Source organism: Monodelphis domestica, chromosome 2 (genome assembly GCF_027887165.1).
Source record: "Monodelphis domestica isolate mMonDom1 chromosome 2, mMonDom1.pri, whole genome shotgun sequence".
NCBI classification, from domain to species: Eukaryota; Metazoa; Chordata; class Mammalia; order Didelphimorphia; family Didelphidae; genus Monodelphis; species Monodelphis domestica.
In genome coordinates this window covers 144,917,638-144,944,399 of record NC_077228.1, presented here as the reverse complement: position 1 = coordinate 144,944,399, position 26,762 = coordinate 144,917,638, and the positions used below count along the sequence as shown (strand labels likewise).

Sequence of the window (26,762 nt, the reverse complement as noted above, 5' to 3'; positions counted from 1 at the left end):
GTCTACAATATGCTCAATAAATATCCTTTATAGAATAGGAGTCCACTATCTCCCAAGCAACACATCCTACTTTTAGACAGCTCTAATTGTTGCAATTTGTTTTGATTTTCCTTAAGATATCAAGCCTGCACTATCCTTTTTGGTCTTTTGCCCATGGCTATTATTTCTGACTCCTGGGGTCATAAGTCTACCCTTTAAGCATTTGATAGTATTCATTTCTCCTCCAAATCTTTTTTTAACCCTTACTTTCCATTATAGAAACAATACTATGTATTGGTTCTAAAGTAGAAGAGAGGTAAGGGCTAGACAATGGGGGTTAAGTAACTTTCCAAGATTCACACAGCCAGGAAGTGTATGAGGTCAGATTTGAACTGAGGACCTCCTATCTCTAGGTCTAGCTCTCAATCAACTGAGTCACACCACTGCCCTCCCAAAAATCTTTTTTTAAAAACTATGGTTAACCACTGTGATTAAAGAAATGCGAATCAAAACAACTCTCAGATATGATCTCATACATATCAGATTGGCTAAAATGACAAAAGGGCAAAATGACAAATGCTAGAGGATATGTGGAAAAATATTATTACTAGTGTATATGTAAAATGAACCAACCATTTTGAAGAGCAACCTGGAATTATACTCAAAGTGATATAAAACTGTGTATATCTTTTGAACCATTAATAACACTTTTTAATTTATTTTCTAAAGCGATCAAGGAAAAAGTAAAAATATATTCTAAAATATTTACAGTAGCTTTTTTTTATGCTGTCAAAGAACTAGGAACTCAAGGAATGTCCATCAAATGGGGAATGGTTGAATAAGTTGTGGTATGTGGTTATGAAGAAATACCATTGAGCCATAAGAAGTGACAAACAAGATGATCCCCGCACACCTGGAAAGACATATGAATTGATACAAAGTGAAATGAGAAGAACCAGGAAAATGTTGTACCCCAAAACAACAATAATATATGATGATCAACTGTGAGTGACTTAACTATCATCAATAAGGTAAGGATCCAGGACAACTCCAAGGGACTTAAACAAAAAAGGATATCCATTGTCATAGAAAGGACAGATAAAGTCTGAATGCAGATTTCTTCCATAAAATTTTCTCTAGTGAAAGCAATATATGTCTTGTTTTGTAACATGATGAAGAGGTTTCTTTATAGCAAAATGCTCATCCTAAAGTCATCATTCAGGATGATTTGATAGGTAGAAATGAAATCAAACTCTGTCTTCAGACCTAAGGTTGAACTCACCCATTTGACAAGACTGCATTGTGTTGTGATCTCTCCCCTTAGGAAGGGAGCCCCTATAGTCACATTTCTGGCAGATTCTGGACTGTTCCATTTTTGTCCTTGCACCCCCAGCACCTAGCATAGGATCTAGCACATAGTAAACATTTGATAAGCATTTCTTACGTGGAATTGATTCTTCTCAGCTTCTCATGGAGCTTTAAATATAGCTTTGCACAGTTCCTCAGCACAGTAAGAAATTTATTGTGCCGAGGAGAGTTGAGTGTAGGACAAAGAATGCTAGATTTAGGAGTGAGAAATGGATTTGAGACCTAACTGTCATTTGCTGGCTGACATTTGGTTTGACCTCTCTGAGTTTTAGTTTCCTAAGCTTTTGTTAAGTGAGGAGATTAGACTAAGTGATTAATATTCTTTCAATATCTAACATTTTATGGGTTATGGAAAAAAATTTGTGCATTAAAGTTCCTTAAGCATCTACACAAAGCAATAAATGGAGACATGTCAAGAAGATTCAGAAAAATATTATATAGTTGACTTATCAGCCAAATGATAAAAAAAAATCATGTACATATACAATAATTTAGTCACAGAATGTTAAAGCTAGAAAGGAGTTCAGAGATCATATAGTCCAAGGTCCAATTAGATTAAATGATTTATACAAAAATACACAGATACCTACTGAGAGGGATATTATGATTTCTAGTCCTATTGGAAATCTACTATCTCCCTGGCAATACAAAGAAAACAAAGATCATTTAGCAACTTTTTTTAAAGAAAAAATATCTTCTCATAATAGAACTAGAAAGTTGAGATGGAACATCTTATCTTTGCTAGCCAACTTCTCCATCACTGGGGATTGGAATAGTAGTGATAAGAAGCACTATCCTACAAAGTCGATGAAAAAAACTGTTAATACATAAAGTTGACACAAATTGCTATTGAATCAAACCCACAAGATAAAATGAAGATAGGCTATATTTTAAATCATTTCTCAAACCTTTGGTATTGTATGTCTCTAGCTTTGCTTATTTGGGCTAAATTTCATAAATTTTTAATGTTTTACTAATTATCCACAAAAATGAATTTACTGAATATATTTTGCCCTTGTCTCATGTTTTCCTGAGTCATTCTCATTTAGCAATTTCTGTTTCTGTCATTTATGCTCTGATACATTTCTCCAGTGATAAAATGAGAATGCTGTACACACATAGAAAAATTATCTTTAGAAGTGACTTGGCAAGGGCTTCATTTTAACAACCTTCTGCATGATGGAGCAATAAAAGAAAAGGGTCACATTTTCCTTTTTTAAATGCTGCATTCAACATTCATCAATTAACCAAAGTCAGTTATGTACAACCCTTAATTCACGCATTTGACAAATTTCTGAGATGGCTATTTCCTCACTTGGAACAAAAATACAACCCTTCTCACGCCCTTTTTGAATTTTATATGTATAGAATCAATTTTTTTTACAATATAAATTCAATTTCTTCATATAATAAAATTCCTTTATGATATTATCCTTGTGAATTTAGCTCAGAAGAACATGTGGAATATGTTTCATATGGGCTAATTTCTGATTTTTTATGAATATTATGGAGTGTCAGGACAAATGAAATCTATTTGCACTGCCATTATAGAAATCCCTTGAGTGAAAAATATATATACACATATATGCAATATGTACATAAATGCATATGTATATATATATGTATATATAGATACACACACAAACATATATACATTTGTTTATATTTATTAGTTTCCTAATAAGCCTCTGTAAAATAAGGGGACTGGATTAGGTGGTTCCTAACATTCTTTCCAGAGGGAACATTTCATGGGTTATAAAAAACTGATTAATACATAAAAGTGATAAGTTCTTTTAGCATCAACACAAAGCAATAAATTAAGAAAAAGGCCAAATAATTTAGGCCACACATAGAAAAATAATGACTAAATTAACACATATATGTAAATCTTTTTTTACCACAATTCTTGGATTCCTTTAAGACCCAACTCAGGTCATATCTCCTACACAAAGACTTTCCTTGAGGCAAGGTTGTAAAAAATTTCACTAGGAGTTTCTATCTAATTCCAGTGGTGATAATGAGCACCTGGAGTTTAGAAGAAGAACGATATTGTCACATCTGAACTTAAAGAAAATCACCATGGTAATTCTGTTGAATACACACTATAATGGTGAGAGACTTAAGGCAGGGAGACCCATTCAGAGGCCATATTTGCTAAGGCATGAAGACCAGACCCAAAGTGGTGGCATTGGGCATAGATATTAAGGGCTGGTGGAAAAAGATGTTTTGGAAGAAAAACTGTAAAATTTGGCCGCTAATTGAACATATATGGAGAGAGAAAGAAGAAAGGAGGATAATATCAAGGTATCCACCTCGGAAATAGAATTATGGTGTAATCTTTGACAGAAATAGGAAAGTTGAGAAGAGAAGTCAATTTAGAAGGAAAAAATAATTATGTTTTGGACACAGTGAGTTTGAAATGTCTCTTGAAGATCCAAAGAAAATGTTTTTATTTAATATCAATGTACTGTTATATTGTCCTGGATAACATTAACATTGGGAGAGCAGAATCTCTCATTTTTACCCTTGTATGTACAACACTTAGTTGATACCATGAACATAGAAGGTGATTGATAAATATTGGTTGAATTATACCAGTGACCTACATCGTGTAAATTACTTATGTAAGTAGCATTTCACTTGTGAGTTACATTAAGCAGTTTTTAGGTGGTGGAAGCTTTAAAGAATATATTTTGGCAGCAATTTCTTTTTTGTTTGACTTTTAAGTGCAGGCCTTGCTAGGAAGCTAGAAAAGTTAGTTCGAGGAGTTATTGGTGATGGTGGTTGTCTTGTTCTTGTTCAATATACTTTGTATATTAGACGCTGGAATAAACAGTCACTTGGCTATCCAAGTTATTTGAGAATTGAGACTCAGGGGACATTTACAGAGAACTGTTGCTTTGGGGGAACAGTACATTTTAAAAATCCTTAGCAAAATATTAAAATGGCTTTACACTCTACTGTGGTTCTATTAATTTCCCTTAACTTTAGGGGCTTCCTGTCTTTATACAGCCATATCTATGCCAGGTAATTGGGACAGCATTCCTTTTAAAGTGATTTCTGGCTATGCCTTTACAAGCTGCAGGTTTGAGAAAGCCTTCTTCACTTGTCCCTTGGAAGAAATAAGTTGAATTCCAAATACCTAGGGTTCTTGATAGGCTGCTCTTCTTAAAAAGCTATCATTTCTTGTAGTCATTACTGCGAAGTAGAGAGGCTTTCATTTTTTTCTTTATATCTCTGGCAACTTGAACAGTCCCTGGAACCTAATGCGTACTTAATAAATTCTTGTTGAATAGAATCAAATAGCATGGATTCATATGTTGCTGGCATGCCACTCAACTCTGGATTCATAGAGTACAGAAGGATGACATCCTGCTGAATTCAATTTAGAAGATTCCATTTAGCTAAATGGACTTCTGAATACCAAGTAAGGCATAGAAGATGAGGTCACTGTCATATTGTGCAAGCTGTCTGAAACTGTGGGGATACTCTTGGATATCCAAAAAGAATAAATGGCAAAGGGAAAGGAGCCGTACTTTATTCAAGAGAGGAAGCTCCCACTGGTTTGTCAAAACCTGAATCTACTGAACAGGCATCAAAAAACAGACTCAGGGTAAGACAGGTGGGCTACTCCAGGCCCTGAAAAAAAATTAACCTTTATGCTCACCACTTTTCTGGGTTTTACCTCTAGACTTTTGTGGTTTTTACCACTAGACTCAGAGGAGCAGTGACAGTGAAAATTTAAGACGTGGAATGTTCTTCTCTGCTGAATAGCAGATTTCAAGTGATAATTCTACTCTAGGCATTTTATAAAGGATACAGTGACCATATTTCTCAATAGCTGATGCAGAGTCGAGGCTTCTGTTCTTTCAGGAAATCTTGAGATTAAGCAAGATGGTCAGCATTCAGACTTGGAAAACATTCCTAGCTTTCTGGCATTGATTGGGACCAAACCTAGCCTTATCAAAGGGCTAGCAGAGGACTATAAGCATGAGTAGGGCTTAGAATCCAAAAGCCCAGACCCCTACTAAGGAAGAAGTTCTATGGAAGAGAGGACAATGGGCTATACCCTTAACACTCCAATCCAGTTAAGTTCAACTCTAGTGATTCTCCAGCATCTGAAGAATGGAAAAACTGTCTCACATACTTAGTATTAGAAGTCGATTGAAGTAAAATGTATTTTCTAAGTTAAATTCCCAAGCACTATTGTAATCCTTCTATAATCCATATAAAACGACATTCATGTAGCATGCTAGCTAAAACCAAATTCATCTTATTCAACTCGTGAAACATTTAATAAATTTAAGTACTAGAGGCTATTATAGACACTGGTGATAGAAAGAACAAAAAAGAAATCCCCTTCCTTCAAGGAGAACTTACTTCCTACTGAGGGAAACAATAGGTACATGGATAAATAAAAACATAACATATATTATCAGAAGACTTATAACATGGGTTTACCATATTCAAATGGTTCTTAAGATTTAATGCCCTATTATTAACCTAAGTGAATTTCTGAATGTTGGCTCTGAATGCATTCAACATTGAAATAGTGATTTCATCAAGGTAGATACTTCCCCAAAGGGGCACATCAAAACTCTTTCATGCATTCTTAACCTAGGCAGTTCTTTTCCTCATCTTTACACAAATCCTTTATCATGTACACAATACTACTGACTCTGGATAGAGGATTGGATATCTGCAAGTGTCTCTATAAAGTTAAAGTATTATAAATGTGTTCCCTCATATGTTTCAGGAAAACTCTCATCCTACATCAGTGACTATTGGAGTTCCAAGTTTCATCTCCAATATCACAGGAGAGGAATCCCTAATAGAAATTTATCCATCTTTGCTGCTCAGATCCTGGGGTCCTCATTTTCTAATCCTCTTCAGAGGTAGAAGAAAAATTTTTATTGAATGGGAAGTAGTAGAAAAATTGAATGTGTCTTTCCAAGTTACCTTTAAGGCTAGTCAAGGACACAATATACAATATCCATTTTAAAAAAGTCTCATTACTACACACTAGTAGTATGGCACTAAGCTGCTGAATAAAGTGATTGGCATTAGAATGATCTAGATTTCAGGGGGAAGGTAGGTGACTCAGTAGATTGAGAGTGAGGCTAAGAAATGGGAAGTCCTGGGTTCAAATATGATTTTATTCACTTCCTAGTTGTTTGAACCTGGGCAAGTCACTTAACCCCAATTGCCAAGCCCTTACTGCTCATCTGATGCCTATGAATTAATACATGGTATTGATTCTAATATAGATGGTAAGGGTTTTTTTTAAGAATGATCTAGATTTGAGGCTTGCCTAAAATGTTGCAATGTAACCTTGAGGAAGTTATTTAACTTCTTAGCTTCATTTTCCTTGTCTATGCAATGATAAATAATAAAACCTTAGAGTAAGTACATTTGAAGGTTGAACAGATTACATATATATATATATACACACAAATCTGCATGTAAACAAATAATCTGCTTTGCAAACATTGAAGCTATATAAATGTCAGTTCTTCTATAATACAAAGTCAAATTTTAATCAATAGAGATAGACAAACCAAGTTAGAATACCATAAAATGTGCAGTGGGTAGAGAGAAGGATCGGGAATCAGAAAGACCTGAGTTTAAATCTGGCTTCAGTCAGTCAATTAACTATGTGACCCGTGGCAAGTCACTGCATCCTGTTTGCCTCAGTTTCCCCATCTGTAAAATGAGCTGGAGAAGAAAATGGAAAACCACTCCATTATCTTTACCAACAAAATCCCCAAAGGGGTCCCAAGTTGGACATGAATGAAATGACTGTTACTGTTGTGTGATATAGAAGTCAACAGTGCTTTTAATAATTTTTATATTAAAAAGAGCCTAATCAAAGAATCATAGGTTTAGAGTTGGAAAGAACCTTAGAAAGCATTTAATACAACCTTTTCATTTTAGAGTTGAAGAAACTAAAGCCCAACAAAGGTAAGTGAGCTGTCCAAGGTTTACACAAGTAATAAAGCTGCAGAGCTGGGGTTTGAAACCAGATCTTATAACCCTATATCCAGCAGTCTGGCCACTTTCTACAATGGCATATCAACAATACGGGAGGAAAAATTATGCTTATCCATCTGCTCCCAAAAAGTCATAAATATGAATAAAAAGCCCTCTGTCTTTAAAGTGATGCTCCCAATATTTTTCTCCTAAGGCTTGACCTAGTTGGAATTATTTATTAGGTTTTGAAAAATCATACTCTTTATAGTAAAAATCACTCCAGGGCCACAGTACTAAAGTAATAAAGTCACAATTAATTAGGATATATTAAAACAGAGCTGAAATGACAGGTACACATTACTACTGCTAAAAAAGATGAAAAAAAAACTAGTTATGTCTAGCACATATCTAAATAGGCTGTAGCTTGATAATAATTTAAAAAAGGATAAGGAATTTAATAAAAACTTGTGTGATAAATAAACATCCATCAATCACTAGGTCACTAAGAAAGAATTTAGGAATAATCAGTTTGAAAATACCAATTTAATCTTAACTGCTAAGACAGCATCCAGGGAGAAATGTGATGTCAGGATGACACACCAGAGAGAATGCTGTATTCCTGGCAAAAAAGCATGAGTTCAAAGCTAAGCTCTTTTATTTATTTATTTATTTTATTTATTACCTGTGACCAACAAGAAGTCATTTAAAATTAAGCTCTCTGAGCCTCAGGATCCTCATTTGTAATATGTATCAGATAACTGATAAAGTCATTTCCCACCCTGACTTGATGATCTATAAATTTATTGCTAAGGTGGAAGAGTCACAAAAAATTTAGGGCTGATAGACCATAAACCACACCTCAGTATTCTACTAGGTGGAAAGGGGTTTCTTAACTGTTCTGCCTCAGCAGTTGAAGCTCTGGGCCCAGAGTTGGAAAACCTTGTTCCTGGTTCCAACTCAGACATATTGGTTGTTGACCTTCATACTCAAAGAGGGCCAAAAAGACACCCTTATCTTGAAGTCAATGTACAGTGTCTGATTGTGGCTGATTAGACCAATAGGGGTTTAGAAGGTTCTACACCAGTCAGGCACATATAGTTCACATGAGCATTGGGTACATCTCTAAATTTGCAAATTTCACCTTTGAGACTTTGATTCAATTTGACCCAGTGATTCATTACTTTCAACCTCCTCTTTCTCATCCATAAATTATAGAGTAATAATATGAATACTGACTCTATCTCAGAGAGTTGTTGAGATAAAGGTGCTTTTTAAAACTTAGAGTCCATAGAAATGTGAATTGTTATTTTTGATGAGAGTGTTAATCACCTGTAAAAGGTAATTTCATAATGAAATTATTCATATCTGATATATTCCTGAAATTCATAACTTAAATAAACTATTTCAGAGATCACAAAGGTAGAATGACAGCGGTGAGGTCCATGTGGTAGATTTAGAGTCAGGAAGACGAGTTCAAATCTTGCCACAAATCTACTAGGAGCTACCAGAGCTGGAAGATCAGAGGCAATTTATATAGCTGCAGTTTCTGTTTGCTCTTCTGAAAATGGGGATAATATCTGAAGCACTTAATTCACAGAATTGTTGTGGGGTTCAAGTGAAATAATACATATAAATTTTTTTTTAATTTTTCAAGCCTTTGAATTTGAAGCCTTAAATGCTATGTCATTGTCTATGTTAATGGTGCTGATGTCTGAGAGAAGTGGTCTCAACCCCCAGATTGGATGTTGATGAAAGGACTCTTTCCTAATTAGTGATTACCTAGGATACCCAGAAGGAAGCAGCTATAATATTACATGCCTTCATGGCAAATGACTGTACCCAAATTTTACTTAAAAAACGTAATGAAAAGAAGGCAAAGAAGTTGAATTCTCTGTCACCTAAAAAACCAAAGTACCACCAAATTTAATGCCACTTAAAACAAAGTATAACTCAATTGTTTTTTCCTTACTATATTCTTTGATAATGTGTTCAGTCAACTTCCTATTTGAGGATTTATGTATTCTAGAAGACCACTAGCCCTGCTGCCATTATGGAAGCTTATTTGATTACTCTTGGACTTGTCCACACATTTGCTACCCCAGTCAGATTCACAGTTAACTTCATTCCAGCATTCTTTGGGCTAATATAGTTTTGTTTCATGGCAGAAACAGTAGATTATTAGATGGGTCATTATTTTCATTAGAAAGAAGTTTGCTCAAGGGAAAAGTCTGTTGTAAAGGCTATGTTCTTTTATTAACCTTGAATAATTGATATTCTGGTAGGCACACTTGCTCCTTGCCCTGTGATTATTTTATATCCAAGGCTATAAAAACAGTTGCAGGTTTGAAATACATAAGTAACTCAAATATATAGCCAGAAGAAACAACATGGGGCACATCACTTTACCTCCATGGAACCTCAGTTTCCAAATCTATAAAATGGGGAGGCTGACTAGTTGAACTTGAATATCCTTTCCAAACTAAGTCTACAATCCTGAATAAAAAACAAATCTTGGACCAGCTAAGGGATCTTCATAAATGACTAATATTGCTAACCTTATGATTCCATAAAAATTGAAACAAATTGCCATTTATTGGAATTAAAGAAATGTATTTGGACTCAGGAAAATGTTCCTGCAGAACAAGATAGCCTTCCCCATCATCACTTTAAAATTACCTTGGCTGGTAGATTAATATAATGATGGAACATTGTTCCTTTTTTCCAGTTATAGATATAAATAGAATGATGCCTATGTTGTGTTCTGCTGGCTTACTTAATCCCAGCAACTGGTTTCCCCTTTCTATATCTCTTTAGTTTCCTTTTGTAGTTTACTATAAACAAATGCATACTTTGAATTCTAACATTGAAAACACAATTTTCTCTGACTAGAAGGATCAATGAACCTAAGAAATGTCATAAAACCTGGAATACAATGATCTACAATCTCCTTGATCTGCACCAAGCAATGGAAGGTGTAAAATAAACAGGTTAAAGATAAGAAATCTTAGAAAAACATTATATATAGTTCCAAGTTTAGAAAGTACTGATTTTATAGCTTCCTTTGAGGCAAAAGTATACTTACATTCACAAACATTTAAATACTATGTGCCAGGTATTGTATCTATGTTCATATGTAGTTAGATTTTTATGGTTGGACTTAATATTTAATTGGTGGTCACCAGGGATTTAATTTCTAAACCCCAAAATGAATTACTCAAGTAAATGGAATTATGGTAGTTTATTTTACAATAGAGGGAAGATATTAAGGAAGAGAGAAAAGGAGAGAGAGAGAGAGAGCTCTGCTTCCTCAGAGTCAGGTAGAAATTCTAAGCCCCAGCCAGGAGAAAGGAGTCTCAAGAGGATGGGCCTTTCTCAGAGGTTCACACCTCCAGAAAAGCAAGGAAACTAAGTCAGCCTTTCACTCACTATGGTGACCATCTAAAAGGAAAGCAGTCTGAGGTATCCTGCATGAGCTCCTCCAGGGGTCCAGTTCCACAGCCAAGTGTCTTCACTCCAAGTCTGAGTGTCTGTCTTCCAGTCTCTCCTCTGAGCGACTGATTGAAGTCTCGCCTCCAAGTGACTCTTATTCATTCTTCATTTTTTCCATGTGCCTCTGTTTCCTGTATTTAAAGACCTTTTTCTCTTGTGTCACCTTCCCTAAATTTTTATGTCTACCAATCACAGTAGACACTCCTCTCCAGGACTGTCGACTCATTGGGACTGCCCACTCATTCACACCTTAGTCATAGATCTCCCACTCAATGTATGAAATGGCTGTTCACACCTGTTTGTGGTTACTTCACACCTTTTTGTAGTTAGTTCACACCTTCTTGTGGTTAAAATGGGTAGATCTACTTTAAATACTGAGTTAACACTTTGGGGATTAAAATCTAAACAGACTGGGAAGAGCTAAGTACCTTCATTATTACAATCAGGAGATAGCCAAGTACAATCTTCACTATATATATATATATATATATATATATATATATATATATATATATACACACATATATATTTATATGTGTGTGTGCATGTGTGTGTATCTGCATATAAATCTATAGTATTATATAATAGTTAGCAATTACATAGCACTAAAATTTGCAAAATATTTTACAAATATCTCATTTTATCTTCATAGCCAGACATGGGAGATAGGTCCTATTACTATCATTTTAGAGATGAAGAAATTGAGACAGAAGTTAAATGACTTGCTTAGGCTATATGACTATTGTCTATAGCAGGATTTAATTTAAAATATTCTTGATTCCAAGTTTAGCAATCAATCCAACCAGTTTCTCTAGGCAGCTAGAGGAGCTAGATAGAGCATTGAACCTAAAAATGTAGGATGATCCAAGTTAAAATTCTGCTAGTAATGTGACCCTGGGCATCTTGTTGGCACAGTATATATAGAGTGCAAGACCTGGAGTCAGGAAGATTCATATTTCTGAGTTCAAATTTATTCTCAGAAGCTTATTAGTTGTGTGACCCTTGGACAAGTCACTTTACCTTGTTCACAACAGTTTCCTCTCTCCTCCGTAAAATGAGTCATGGAAAGAAATGGCAAACCACTCTAGCATTTTTGCCAAGAAAATGATGAGTGCACAAAGAGTGGATTGAAATGACTGAATACACTGGGCAAGTCACTTAACCCAACTGTTCTTTAATTCTTTCATTTATAAAAGGAGGGGTTTGAAATTGATGATCTCTAGGTCTACTCTGTCTGTGATCTTATGGATCTTTTTTCATTGAATATATCCATATTAGGGAAACACAAGTGAGAGAATTAGAACAGTCTTTTAATATTTTATACTTATAAAATCCAGATCTCAAGAAACAAAATCAGTCTGTGACTTGGAACAAAATATTTAAGTACCTACCATGTACTAAGCAGCTAGATGGCTCAGTGGATAGAGCACTGGTCCTGGAGGCAGGAAGACCTAAATTCAAATCCAGATTCAGACACTTACTAGCCATGTGATCCTGGGTAAGTCATTCAACCTCTGTTTGCCTGAATTCACTGGCAAAGGAAATGGCAAACTACTTCAATCTATTTGCCAAGAAGCTCCCAAAGAGCCAGACACAACTGAATGATTAGTGACCAAAACATGTACACAGTAATTATGCTAAGTGTTGGGGACACAAGAAGAGGCAAAAGGTAGTCCCTGCCTTCAAGGAATTTACACTATAATGAGAGAGATGTGTGTAGAGCTGAATCTAAATCACTATGTTTTGTGCTTTTGAGATCTACCTTCTCCCTAAAGGAAAATTAATTGGATTAAAACCATCTTCATTTTATGGACAGGCAATTTAGAGTTAAGAGAAGGACCTGTCATTCCAAAGGCACACAAACCAGTGGCAAAGGCCTTTAAAACAAAATCAATCCTCAGTGCTACAGTTTTTCCTTATTACAGAAATACACAGAAGTGAACCTTAATGTCTGAAAAAATTTACAGGCTTAGCACCTAATGTAGGGAATTCCTTAGCTCCTGGAGAGAATTAAGCTTGGCTGCCTCTTATTATGTTCCATCTAAAGAATTTTTTTTAATTTCTTCTGGACATGTCAATTGCTCTTTCCCCACTCAAGAATCTGCATTCAAGCCTTTAAGTCCTCCCAAACGTTGCTTAGAAGCAGAATACATCAAATATTTCCTAAATGCCTGATTGTCAGGCAGGCAAAATTTACATTTTTACAGGACGCCTTCTTTCACTAAAACTAGAATGTTCAAATGGGCTTTGCTGTGAGGCTCAGGGGTCTCCCAGAGAGTCAGTAGACCATATAGTAGCCTGGGAGGAAAATGAAAAGTGTTTGATGACTCAAATGGGGGAAAAATAACTTAAAGAATTTATTGGACTCTATGCAGAGAGCTGAGAAACCATTACATCTCCAACAAAGAAAGCATGTTCATTCCCATAGAGAGTGATTTTTGCAGTCAAGCATTAAAATCCTTATCTCCACCAGATGCATAAAATGGAAAATAAAACTTAGACACAGCTTTCTGGAAACATGACTGATTTTAATTTTACCGTTTGAGTCTCACAACATAGGTATTTTTAGTAAACACTACTGTAAAGGCAGAGATCTCTACAACCATTAGGCAAATGAGATGCCATTAAAAGCAAATCATGATTCTGGGCTCAAAGTCCAAGGCAATGAGTTTATGAAGAGTCAAATTAGGTAAGGGAAAAGGAAGATGGCTTCAATATAAAGGTCAGAAGGAATGCTATGGTCCCATGAGAAAGGTGGCAGCCTTCTTGGCTTATAGCATACATTTGTACACTGAACACAAAGGAATTAAACCCTATATCAGTTTTAAAAAGTAAATCAGTTAAAAAGGTAAAATAAAAGAATTAAACTGCAAAAGCTGTATTCATATGTATTCACAATAACTGTTCTAATAAGCAGGGAGATCTGAAGAATATTGCATCCCTCCTAGAAAGTCCTACTCTAAGTCCTCCAGACATGCATAAGATTAAATAAATAATCAGACAAAAATATCTAGTTCAATGGTTTCAAAACTCTTTGCCACAGGGGAACACATTACTTAAAATTCTCATCTCATCATATATTCCACTTATATGCCATGACTAAAATTCATTGAAATTAAGTTTTGAAACTTCTGAGGCCTCAGGACCAACAGAATTTTGCCCCCTTCAAAGTCATCATTTTGGGGGTGAAATTGTTTGAAAACCTTTGAGAACTGTTGAGACTATCTTCAGAACCACTTAATTCATAGTGTATTCAAGAAAAACAGTCTCATTGCTTTATAATCAGGTTTTGTTTTTGATGTGAAACAATATTGTCCAGTTTCATTCACTTGACTTACTGGATTTGACTATAAGCAGGATTTGTGAATATCCCCCAAATAAAATTTTCCTTCAAAGCATTTACCACTATTAAAAATACTTGAAAGAATATGCCACAGGTTTTCAAACAAATTCCAAAAAGGAATTCCAAAGGGTTCTAAGTCATGGGTATCATTATTGGCATGAAGTATATATCTTCGTAAGGTGAATACTTTGAAGGATAGACACCATACTAATCTGGATAAGTTCTACTACTATTAAACCAATTATAGTATTTTTCAAGTCTGTTCCAGGGTCCTCTTTGTACATGGTTCTTCTTCTCCCTCTTATAATTAAAAAATTTTAGGAAGTTGTCCCTTAAGCCTATTCAACATAAAATAACACTGCTTTCATAATCCAGAATGAACTATTTTATGAAGCTATTTCCTTTAAAATATATTTTATGGATACTTTTTGTTTTTATAACTAAACATTTCTGGGAGAAAACACTCTTTTCTTCCTATTCCAAAATAAGCACTTTCTTGTAATAATACCTAACAGTAATGTAGGATTTTAATATTTCCAAAGTACTTTACATATGCTATCCCACAGAAGCAGCTGGTTGGTATAATAAGACAACACAATGAAGTCAGGATGACCTGAGTTCTAATCTGGCCCCAGATCCTGGACAAGTCACTTATATCTGCCTTTATTTAAACAGTAAGGTAGGAATAATTCCAAAGTTGTATAAGAATCAAATTAGAATATTTGTAAAGTACTTAGCACAACATCTGGCATATAATAGTCACTTAGTAAATGTTTGCTTCCTTCCTTAGTTATTATTTGATTATCACAAACATCCTTCATAGTGGGTGCTAATCTTATCTCCATTTTAGAGGTAAGAAAACTAAGAGAAGAAATTTTAAAAAATTATGTCAAAAAACTTGACACAAAGACCATACTTGGCAATGTATACAATCTTCTAACCTAGTGGTCTCCCCACTCTGGAGAGATGAGATGAAAAGAGATCTATATACCAATATTAGTATCTTTCCCAAGCTACTCAGAGTTCAGTTTTTTTTTTCAGGGACCTTTTTATTTATATTGTTTTAGTTATTTTATTAATTACCTTTTTGCTTATTTTCCTTTATAATATTCCATTAAAACCTTCCCTTTTCTGAATTCCTCATATTCAAGTTTTTATCCCACAATTATATTCTATTTTATTCATACACCACAGTTTCTAAACCTATTACTGAATTAATGGGCACCTATTCATAGATCTTTGCTAAAACAACTGTTGCCATCATTATTCTGGTTTATTTTGGGTTTTTCCTTCAGTTTTTTTAACTTCCTTGGGGAATATGACCAGTAATCATATCACTAAGTAAGAAGTTTTAATTGCCTTTCTTGTACAATTGTTCTGAATGGAAATCCAGAATGGCAAACCAATTCAGAGTTCCACCAACAATGTATTAATGTGCCTGTCTTCTTGCTATCTCTCCTTGCTAAATAAACCCTTTGCCAGTTTGTATGCTGCAAGGTAAAAATCTCAAGAGTTGTTATTTCTCTTACTCTGAGTAAATTGGAGGATATTTTCAAATGGCAATATAAAATTTTGCATTTTTTTCTTTTGAAAACTATTCATATTGTTTGGCAATCCATATACTAGGTAATGGCATTCAGTGCTATACATGTGTCTCAACTTCTTATGTGTCATTTACTTGTATCTGTGATATTTTATGTTCATAATTTCCCTCTTAAGAGTTTCTCTTCTTAATCTACCTTAATTGATTCTGTTTCTGAGAAAGCTTTTTATGTAATCAAACTTGCCTATTTTGCTGTTTATAATCTCTTATATATCCCATGCTTGGTTAAGAAACATCCCCATACCCATACTTGTGAAATGAATGTCTTATAGTTTTTCTCTAAATTTGATTTTTACAAAATGAATTTTTATATATAAAATAATATTTTTAAAAAAGTAGATCCTGTCATATGTTATGAGTTGCTGATCCAAAATTAGTTTCTGTCAAAATATTTTTCTGTTTCCATTGCAGTTCCCATCAAAAAAAGAACCTTCCTTTAGTACCTTTTGTTTGTAGGTTAATCAAACATTAATTTATTTCTTTGCTTCTATTTCTTAAATATGCAGGCTGTTCCACCAATCATTTTTTCTATTTTAAAATGATATTAGTTATGATAACTGCTGACAATATAAATTGTAGTACATTAATATTATGTCATGTTCATAAGTTTTTCTCATTTCCTTTGAGATTCAAGATTTTCTGTCCCTCTAATTAAAAAAATTAATTTAATAACTCCTTGGAAATCTGACTGCTGTAACATTATATCTATAAATTAATTTAGGTAGTATTGTTATTTTTCTTATATTGACACAGTACAATCATGAACACTGAATTTTCTGCACTTATTTAAATGTTTTATTCCTATAAAGAGTATTTTGCCATTGCATTTATATTGTGTGCATTTTCAAGTTACTTTGAATGAAATGTCTTATAAAAATTTCTTCCTCAAAGTGCTTGGAGAAAATCAGATATATAATGAGTGTAAAGGGATTGGATGAAAAAATTGTACATTCCACTGAGCTTATACATATGAGAAGAGATTCCCACATCTGCTTCAGATGTAGTTGGTTTTGAGTGCATGTTGAGGAGCTAGACCTAAGCATTTGTTAAAATAAAGTGAGAAGGAGGTAAATCTAGTGAGAATGTGATAACAGGTGCTCAGGTAGGTGTGGTTACAACTATTAATTCTCTAGTTGGATTTGTTCTCTCCAATTTGCCTTCATATAGAAAGTCTAGGAAGATTGATGACAAATACTGATTTTTAAACTATGGGAATTTACTGGAAGGAAAGACATGAGCAGCAGAAGGAAGGTGGGGCAAGAAGGGAAAATACTTCTTGAAGAAATGGCACTTGACATGAATCTTGAAGAAAATCAAAGATTCCAAGATGTAAAAGGAGAAAAAGAGAACTTGAGACATCATAAAGAATGGTCATAGAGATGACCAATGGTCCAGAGACAAGAGATGGCAGAATTTGTGTGGGAGGACAGACAGTAGTTAGTATGATGTATGGTAGAATACTTAATCGGGTAACAATGGTTAAGTAGAGTTGGAAGGAAGGAAAATGAATATTGCAAAGAACTTTAGATGGGAAACAAAAGTATCTATATTTTATCCTAAAGATAATAGGGAGCTACTAGAGTTGATTGAGTGGTGGAAGTAGGAGGATAGGTGAGCTTCAGGAAAATAACTTTGACAGCTGTGTGAAGGATATTTTAGAAAGGTCAGAGTATTTATACAGAGACAACATATAAAAAAACTATTACATTAGTCCAGGTGAGAGGTAATGAGGTTCTAGACCAGGATAGTGACTTCATAAATAGAGAAACAGGTATCTATGGGAGAGATGTTTGGGAATTCCAAGAAGTGGCATTGAGTTGCATACGTCTGGTAAGAGTAAGCAGTTAAGAATAATATCAACATCAAAAGCCAAATGTGTCAATTTTACATAAAAGGGTAAGTTTGGAGGAGGAGAGTACTGAGTCCTGTTTTGCAATATTAAACTTGAAATGATTTAGAACAGCTAACCAGAAATATTAAACAGGCAGCTGATAATGCAGAACTTGAGATTAGGAGACTTAGTTCAGTGCCTGGTACCAGGGAGGCATTTAATAAATGTTCATTGACTGACTGTGTATTTAGGTTGAAAGGAAGGAACTAGTAGATAGGATATATTTGAAGATTAGAGAGAGCAGATATTTTGTTGGGGCAATCAACTGAAGAAGATGGGAGGGGGTATGATCCAGTGTACATATGGGAGTTGATCTTGTTGTAAGGAGAAAGGGTCACTTCTTTACCACAGACTGGAGTAAAACAGAAAATAGTGAGAAATGTAATCAAGAGAATGGGAAATGAAGAGGAATGGGGAAAATGAAAACTTATGGCAAATTACTTCAACTGTACATCATATTTAATTGTTCTAGATTATATATTATGGCAGGACCAGAAAATAACGTATTTTCTGCTGATATATCCTGTGAGGATGCAGAGCTACCTACACATAATTAGACATATGAATTGCTCATAAAGCTGTTGAGTTGGAGAGTACCAAGTATCATGCCATTAGAAACTCTTACCCAGGAAAATATATAGTAAGCATTCTTTACATACAAATATTCACATCAGCAAAAAAGTATTTAAATTTTATTCACATTGATACTGATAGACTTTACTGATAATGGTAGACTTTGTTAAATCCCCTGCTCAAATTCAAATATCTATATAGTTCCTCTGATATAATGAATTTAGTAATCGTATTCGAAAAAAGTTCCTTCAGTATTACTTACTCTTAAATGAACCTACTCAGATCCTAAATCATTTTTAAGTGTTATAAAAGTATCTGTTCAATTTGTTGTAAAATTTTGTCATAGATTGATGTCATAGTCTTTGTTTTATAATTTCTGCAATCTATTTATTCTCTCTTTTAAATAATTTAGATTGTTTACATGTATATGATCTTTTGATATTTTTTAAATTATTGATAAATTCTCAAAGTTTTCCTTTTGGAGGTTCTACAAAAACATCATGATATTTTGTGTGTCATTAGTCTCTGACCTCATAACAGCTAAGAGTTCTCACAATCTTTTCTCTTTCCTTGGGTTCATTCCCAGTCTTACTTCCATCATCAGTTAATATTATGCCTTCTTTCCCAAGCAATTGTCCTAGCCCTTCTTGCTTATTGTTCCAAATATAGCTTAAAATGCCCTTTTTGTTCTGACATTTCTGCAAACTTCAGTACAATATGGGCTTTATCCTTCTTGATATTTTTCTTGCAGGGCTCTGCTGCTCTTTTGGTAAAAATCTTTGCCATCCTTGATTATGTGCATATTCTTTCACTGTCTGTGTGTTTAAAAAGCTTTATTTCATCATCCTGTATAGCCAAATCATCTTCTTTAGATACCTCCTCCTTTTTTCCTCACTGGAATAATTAGTGTCTGTAAGAATTTTAGATTTAGAAACTACCATTCCTCTTGAGTAGACTTCTTCTAAGTATGATTGGATTTCATTCATTCTTTTCCTTGCAATTTTGTAAGTTTATTCTCTGAAGTCTAGGGTACAAATTTGATTATCACATGTATATGTGTGTTTATTATGACTATTATTCATTCTAAAGCAGCTTGGGCATTTATCTTTACAATGTTGTCATAGTATAAATTGTTCCAATTCTGCTCACTTTGCTTTGAATTAATTCATACAAGTATTCACAAGTTTTTTTAAAAAACATCTCTTTAGTCATTTCTTATGGCACAATAATATCCTATTATGCTCATATACCATAATTTATTCATCTATTCCCAGTTGAAACATACTCTTTAGTTTCCAATGTTTTTTTCCACCACAAAAAGAGCTGCTATAAATATGTTTTGTACGTGTGGGGTCTTTTCCATGTGTTTACACAGCTTAGGAAAATTGGAGTGTAGTTCCAAATTGGTTTATAGATTTTCTGGACCATTTCACAGCTCCACCAACAGTGCTTGTTTTCCCACAGCCCCTCCAACATTTTTCTTTTTCCTTTTAAAAAAATTGACTTTGCCAGTCTGATAGGTAGGAGGTAAAAACCTCAGAGTTGCTTGATGCTTCCTCATATCTTTAATCATTTACTAATACCTATTTACCAATAAGTTACCAGTTATTTTTATACATTTAAATTAAATGCTTATATATCTTAGAAATGAGACCTTTCTCAGGGAAATGACCCCAAGATTTTTTCCCCAGTTTTTTCCCTTCTAATTTCTGAATGTATTCATTTTGATTATGCTAAAACTTTCATTTTATGATCAGTTTGTCTATTGTTTCTTCTGTTATTCTCCCTATCCTATTTTTCATCGTGAACTTTTCAAAGATGGGAAAGGAAATTCCTTGTTCCTCTTCTCTTTTTTTAACTGTTAGGTATCTATTGTGTGAAGTGTTGGTCTAAAATTACTGCCCTATTGCTTTCCAAATTTTCCAGAAGTTTTTGATAGTGAGTCTTTATAAAGTGAATCTTTTCATCCCTTTCCATTGTTTGGAAGAAACAATCATTCAACCTCACATGAATTTACAAGGTAAACAGAGGTCAATGAGTTTATCAGATCCTGGTAGGCTCTTTATCATTCTTCAAACAGACTCTAGGAAAGCAATACACCTCATTAGCTGAGTTTTCTCAGTATGCTCAGGAAAGTCATGGGCTATGTGTATTCCTTTGCTCAAACCATCCTACATGTCTGGAATAGATTCCCCTCAATTATACTAGTTGAAATTCTTCCATATCTTCAAGGGTCAGCTTAGTTGCTAGTTCCTTCATGAAGCCCTCTTTTATTTCATGAATTTAAAGTGATCTCTCTTCAAATTTCTTCAAACTCTTTACTTAGAGTTCTTCTCTGCACTTTTCACACTCTTTTTAAATAGTCATTTATGTTCATATTTAATTCCCTTCATTGGATGGTCAGCTCCTTGAGAGCAAGAGATTATGTCTCATTTCTTTTTTTCTTTTTTTTTACTCCATTGCCTAGAACACAGGGTTAGGTGCAGTAATAAATATTTAACTTTATAGACAACTTTAGGATTTACAAAGAATTTTCTTACTCTGTCATGTAGTGAGTCTTATCATCTCCATGTTACAAATGTGAAAATTGAGGCTGAGATAGACTGTTTGCCCTCCCCCTCAAATATATAATAAATGGTAGAGCTGAGACTAGAACTTAGCCATTCTCATTTATAGGATCACAGAGTAGGAATGGAAAACAATTTAGAGATTATCTATTCCAATTAATTAATTTTTGTGATAATGAGCTGAAGCCTGGATGTTAAAGTGAATTTGTAGTAAGTAGTGATAGTTAATAAGTATCAGATTTGGGGCTTGTGTAGTAACTCCTGCCTCTTTCCAAAGGTAACAATGATCTGAAAAATTTTTATTAAAATAATTGCATTATCACCCCTTCATGATGATAAAATGATATTTGTTACCTAGTAATATCTATGAATCTATCCTAAGATTGTATGGAGTATGAGATACTTCCTCCTCTGAACTTTTTTTTTTTAAACCCTTACCTTCTGTCTTAGAATCAATACTGTATATTGGTTCTAAAGCAGAAGAAGAGTGGTAAGGACTAGGTAATTGGGGTCAAGTGACTTGCCCAGGGTCACACAGCTGGGAAGTGTCTGAGGCCAGATTTGAACCCAGGACTTCCCATCTCTGGGCCTGACTCTTGATCCACTGTGCCACCCAGCTCCCCCCCTCCCCCGAACTTCTGTAGTCAACTTTCCTGAGAAGAGTTACACACCTTTTCTTTGAGTGGTATGTTTTCTCCTGTTCTATTGCTGTTGATTCTCCTATATGTTTCTGAAATTTTTCTAAAGATTCTTTTTGGCTTCTTTCCTGGATAGTCTCCCTATCAAATTATAAGAGCTTTTTAAAGACTAAGTAATTAAATTGTTATTTTCAGCATGTCTACTCTCTATCAAGTATTTTGTGCTAATAACCATTATGATGATGAAGCTAACTATTACTGTCCCCCCCCAAAAAAACTTGATGGGGCATAGCAGGTACGGCAGAGTCACAGATGAAATGACTGCTCATCTCCTAGCTAGAGAGTAATTTGATTAACAGAGTAGAAAATTGGTATCTAGACTCTTGTTCAGGTTTGTCATATCTCCACTGTAGTTCATATTAGAGAATACTCATAACTAAATGAACCAACTTCTACCCCTCAAACAATAACATTAATGTAGTTCCAAACTTTCTCCAGAAAAATCTCGAGCATAAAACACCATAGATGGAATAAAGAATTAATTGCCTAAATGTTTGAGATAAAGCTGAAGATGCCATTGGAAAACAGTTAAAAAAAAACCAAAGTGAAAAAAGAAGGGGAAATAAAAACTATCACTAGAACTTTCCTTTTTTGGCTTCAGCAGAATAGTGTTGGAAATAAATACTTCCTAATTGCCTTACATTTAGTAGGTCCTCCGCATTAGTTTAATCATTATTGATTATTGGATTCAACATTTTACAATAACAAAATGAAACATATGAATTTAGATATATGCTGTCACTTGCTCTTTTCTCTCCTTAACTCCAACTTCTGTATCCTCCCCACCCCATTATGCAGCAGCTACCCATTTCAGATTTAATAGGAGGCAAAAGGCCATCCTTAGAGCACGAAGAGAGAACATTTTCAGCAGGCAGCATAATTGTCATGAGCTACTGAATAGCACCTGAATTTTAACTTCCTCACCAAATCTAAGTTGTCATCCTCTAAGTGTTCCAATTTCCAGAAAAGAGCAGTTTGCTTAAGATAAAGTTTCTACAGGAAGTTCAAGGGTGACCAAGCAAAAATAGACCACTAATTGCCCACATATGAAGCCACCAATATCAAAGGTTTCTTGCTCATGCAAAGACAACATCATTTTGACACCTCAATAATGACATTCTTTTGTAGAGAACCAAGTTCATAATCTCATTATGTGAAAAAAGTTCTCAGAATTAATTAACATCTTTATGGAAAGAATAGGAAGCAAGCATAGGATTATGGGATTTATATGTGTAGGAGAATTTAGAACATCTAATCCAACTCTCTCATTTTTGAAATGAGAAAACCGAAGCTTAGAGATGTTATATTTTTTTCCATACTTACACAGTCATTAAGCAGCAGAAATGCATTGCAAACCCAGTTTTTGGGTGCCAGATCTGATCCTGTTTTCACTAAATCTTGTAATTTAACCTGACAGTAAAAATAAAAGTTTTGTGTTTTTAAAGCTTATTTTAAGCTAGATCTATCTTGCTCTGAGGATTCTGCAAGATAAATTAGTCAATTAACAACATATATGTGCATATACATATATATATATATATATATATATATAACTTATAGAAGTATCTTTAGTATGCAACAATGAAGCATTTGCCCTCAAAAAGCTTCTAAATCTAGCTAGGAATCATATGTTCTTATCTATCTAGTTACTGAAAATGAGTTTCAATTTCCATGAAGTCTTAATATTTACACAATACCTTCCTTACAAAAAGCCTGTAAAGGCATATTATTTTCCCTATTTTGGAAATGGGGAAAGTGAAATCCAAAGAAAAAAACTTCTGCATCATCACACCAAAGTACCTAGTGTCATTTTTGATTGAGGAATTCATTCATCTTGGTGGGCTTCCACATATATGTATGACTTCTTAACACATACTGCCCTGATAACTTCAGTTAAATGTTTCCTTTTCTATTTTGTCAAGGTCTCAGAGATCTTGAACTTAGGAGGATATCGACAGAGACAGAACCTGTTATTTTATATGTATAGGGCACTTCAAGATGAGGAATCTTTAAAAAAAAATAGATGAGGAAACTTTCCCTAATAACACAGGACAATAACTTCTCTGCAATTTATGGTGTTAGAGAGTTCTCTTGAACAGTGATATAAAGCTCAAGTAAAAATAGACTTTTGTTGGCTGCATATTAACTTAGAAAACCACATATTAGCATTATATTTTTTATTTTGTTTATTTTATTCAGTTTGTATAATGTTTACTAATGATGTTTTAATTTGATTCAGCAGCACTAGGGCTATTGCAGACAGTTTCTTGCTTGCTCTCAAAAGATCAAGAAGTTAAAGAGACTTCTCCAGGGTCACAAAACTAATATAGATGAGTCTGGGCTTGAATCCAGGTCCTGATGGATTCTTATATATGATAATACAAATGTTTGGAATTACAGACTTTGAACAAGCACCAATATAGGCAGCCAGAGATTGACAGTCTTAACTTGAAGTTTCTCTGGTTAGCCTTCATTTGCTGCAAGTTATGTATTAAAACACTCAGTCTTCCCCTATCAGGGAGAGGTTTTCTGGCCAGCATTCCTTAGTAAAGGTTTTTTTTTTTAACTTAGGAGCCAAGAATGTTTTTTAATATTTTGATAACTATTTTAATGTAATTTGATATTCTATTTCCTTTGTAATCCTATATATTTTATTTTGTGCATTTAAAAACATTATTCTAAGAATGGCTTCACCAGACTACCAGGGCATTCAGGACACAAAAACAGTTAAGATACTTGCCTTTGTAGTTGGGAAGCAGAGAGACAACAGATGGCTCTAAAGAGTTAAAAGTCCAGGAGATGGTAGCAGAAATCAGGTTGGCTGTCCAACAGGGACAATGCATCACCCAACAGAGAAGTAAGGTACCAACATAGTTTGCTGTCTAGCAGAGATGTGACACCTAGCCAAGAGCAGCAGCCCTACGGCATCAGAGGCTGATCCCACATGTTCCCTTGTTATATAGTTTCCATATTTCCATATTTTCCATAAATATGTGCTTAGCCACCTGGAATCCTATATGCCACCTTCATGTTTATTTCTTGGCCACTCATTTCCAAAACATTCTCCCTTCCACACAAGTGTCTTGGCCACACATATTTCCTATTATATCTCATCTACCTGTGTCCCTTGGTTACACATATCCTCTGCACGTGTGCCCTGTCCGATTGGTGGTATGTCTGCTATGTGAGAATGAAGAGAAAATCTTTTGTCCTCATCATTCTATTTTGTGATTATGTTTGTGTCTTTTGTTTGGAACCTTTGGCTGGCTGGTTAAGTGCAACATTGGGGGAGGCTAATTGTGACACTTAAGTCAAACAAAACATTACTATTCTACAATGAAGCTGCAATATCCTTAATTTAACTTCCACTGAGTTCCAAAATTCCGAATTGCTCTGTCCAGGATCATCACTTATTAAACAAAGTGTGGGTGGATTGCATAACTCCCAATGCCATAGAAACTTCTCTCTGATCCACTGCAGATTGTTGACTTTCCATTGCTGTTGTGATGTCTGTTCTCATTACCAGCATCCCATAAAGCCATTCTGCTCACTCAGCAGCTTATATGCAGCAGCTGTTGCATTGCTCAGGGTTGGAAGCTAAACATTTATTCTCAAATATTTTCTTTGCTGGACATCAAATACCACCTGGCCCCCAGCAGCCTGTGGACAGGAAATTCAGGCCTTTTTCTTGATGAGTAGTTTAGAAATAAAATAGTGCATTAATCATGGATGCTTCAGAGAAACCTATCTCACATTCTAGTAGCCTGAATTTCTGGTGATTAGAGAAGGGGAAAAAAGTTTTTAAAATTAAAAGAAAAATACATGAGGAATTAGTCTGCAGGTTGTACATTAACAACATCCTGTAGGTCTTTTAAGAAGAGTGGTTTTTAATAAAATTGTCAAGCTCTCAGTAAGCAACAAATGCTTATATTAAAGGAATTAGGACTTAATTCTGCTTCTATTAGGAGGCAGTGAGGCGTCTGTCTAAAATCTTAAAGAAGATGATTAGATAATGGGCTCCAGGTATCAGAGTTTCCAACAATATAGCTGATCTCTAGAGAATAATAGCTTTATATAACCTCTTCAATTTTATACAAACGTGTTTTTAGTGTTTTGAAGCAGTAGGGAGTTCTGATTAGGGATGTAAGATATAAACCATTATAATTTCAACTCATTTGATAATGATGATTAGAGATACTATTATGTCAAGATGTTTTCCCCCCATACTCAGGCCTCCTTCTAAGAAAATTATTCTATTTTTTCTAGTTTTAAAACATTAAGGAAAATCAGGGCCTGGTATCATTTTACTTTTAATATTAATATGAAATGCCACAAAACTTTAAAAAATAATTTTCTCAGATGAAACAGTAACAGCTTTGAACTTTGGTTAGTAATGAAGGATTTATGAAATGAAGCCCAAGCCTTGTGATTCAAGACATTTCAAACAACTCAAGATAGGATTCCAATTCTCTGAATAATTTACTTGTCAATTAAAGAGGAAAAGGGCTAGTGAGGAGACTAGAACATCAGCTGAAAAATTGATAACATGAATTCCTTCTTGTTCACCTTTTTTGGGGTGGAGGGGATGATGGAAGAACACAGGCCATAATTTATAGCATCCCTTGGGTCTCAGAGTATGGGGAAAAAACCCCACTAACACTAGTATGCCATTTTACTGAAATTTCATCCTTGACAGACCTATACAGATTTATACTTCAATTCTGATTTTTCTAGTTATATAATATTACCAGATTCCTGACACCATTCTAGGCAGAAAATTTTAGACTTATATAACCTTAGAGTTATAAGGGAGATCTTGAAGTCTAATGCCCTTAATTTGTAAATGAAAAAATTAAGGTCCTTCATAGCAGATCAGTTTTAGAGCTGGAAGGATCTTAGAGATTACCTAGTCCAATTACATCATTTTATCATTTTACATCACTTTTTGAGGTTCAGCGAGATTAAATAACTTGCCCAGGGTTACGTGGCTATTGTCAGAGCAGTCGGTTCAATTAATCACAGATCTTGAAACTCCTCCAACTGTACCATGCTGACATTTTTCGAGGGAGGTAAAATTATTCTTAAAAGGTCATACAGGTTGGCCAAAGTCTCCTAATCCTCAAGAGGCAGTGTGTTACCATGGAGAGGTGGTTTTAGAATGAAGAGACTTGTTTGAATTCAAATTTACATTCTTGTTATTACTACTGTAATTTTAAAGAAAATCACCAAACCTCTTTGAACCTCAGTTGCCTAATCTGTAAAATCTGTTAAAAATGTTATA

General features: G+C 34.5%; 1 protein-coding gene and 1 long non-coding RNA gene across 4 annotated transcripts in view; one reads left to right on the top strand and one right to left on the bottom strand.

Annotated features, from left to right (window-relative positions):
- PLD5 (phospholipase D family member 5) overlaps window positions 1–26,762 on the bottom strand; it is a 456,336-nt gene that overhangs the window by 243,956 nt on the left and 185,618 nt on the right. The gene's annotated exons all lie outside the window — the stretch shown is intronic.
- Window positions 17,530–26,762, top strand: part of LOC107651316 (uncharacterized) — a 32,899-nt gene continuing 23,666 nt past the window's right edge. Inside the window, exon 1 of the long non-coding RNA XR_001627941.2 lies at window positions 17,530–17,648. This is a non-coding gene — a long non-coding RNA (uncharacterized LOC107651316). The remainder of the gene's footprint in view (window positions 17,649–26,762) is intronic.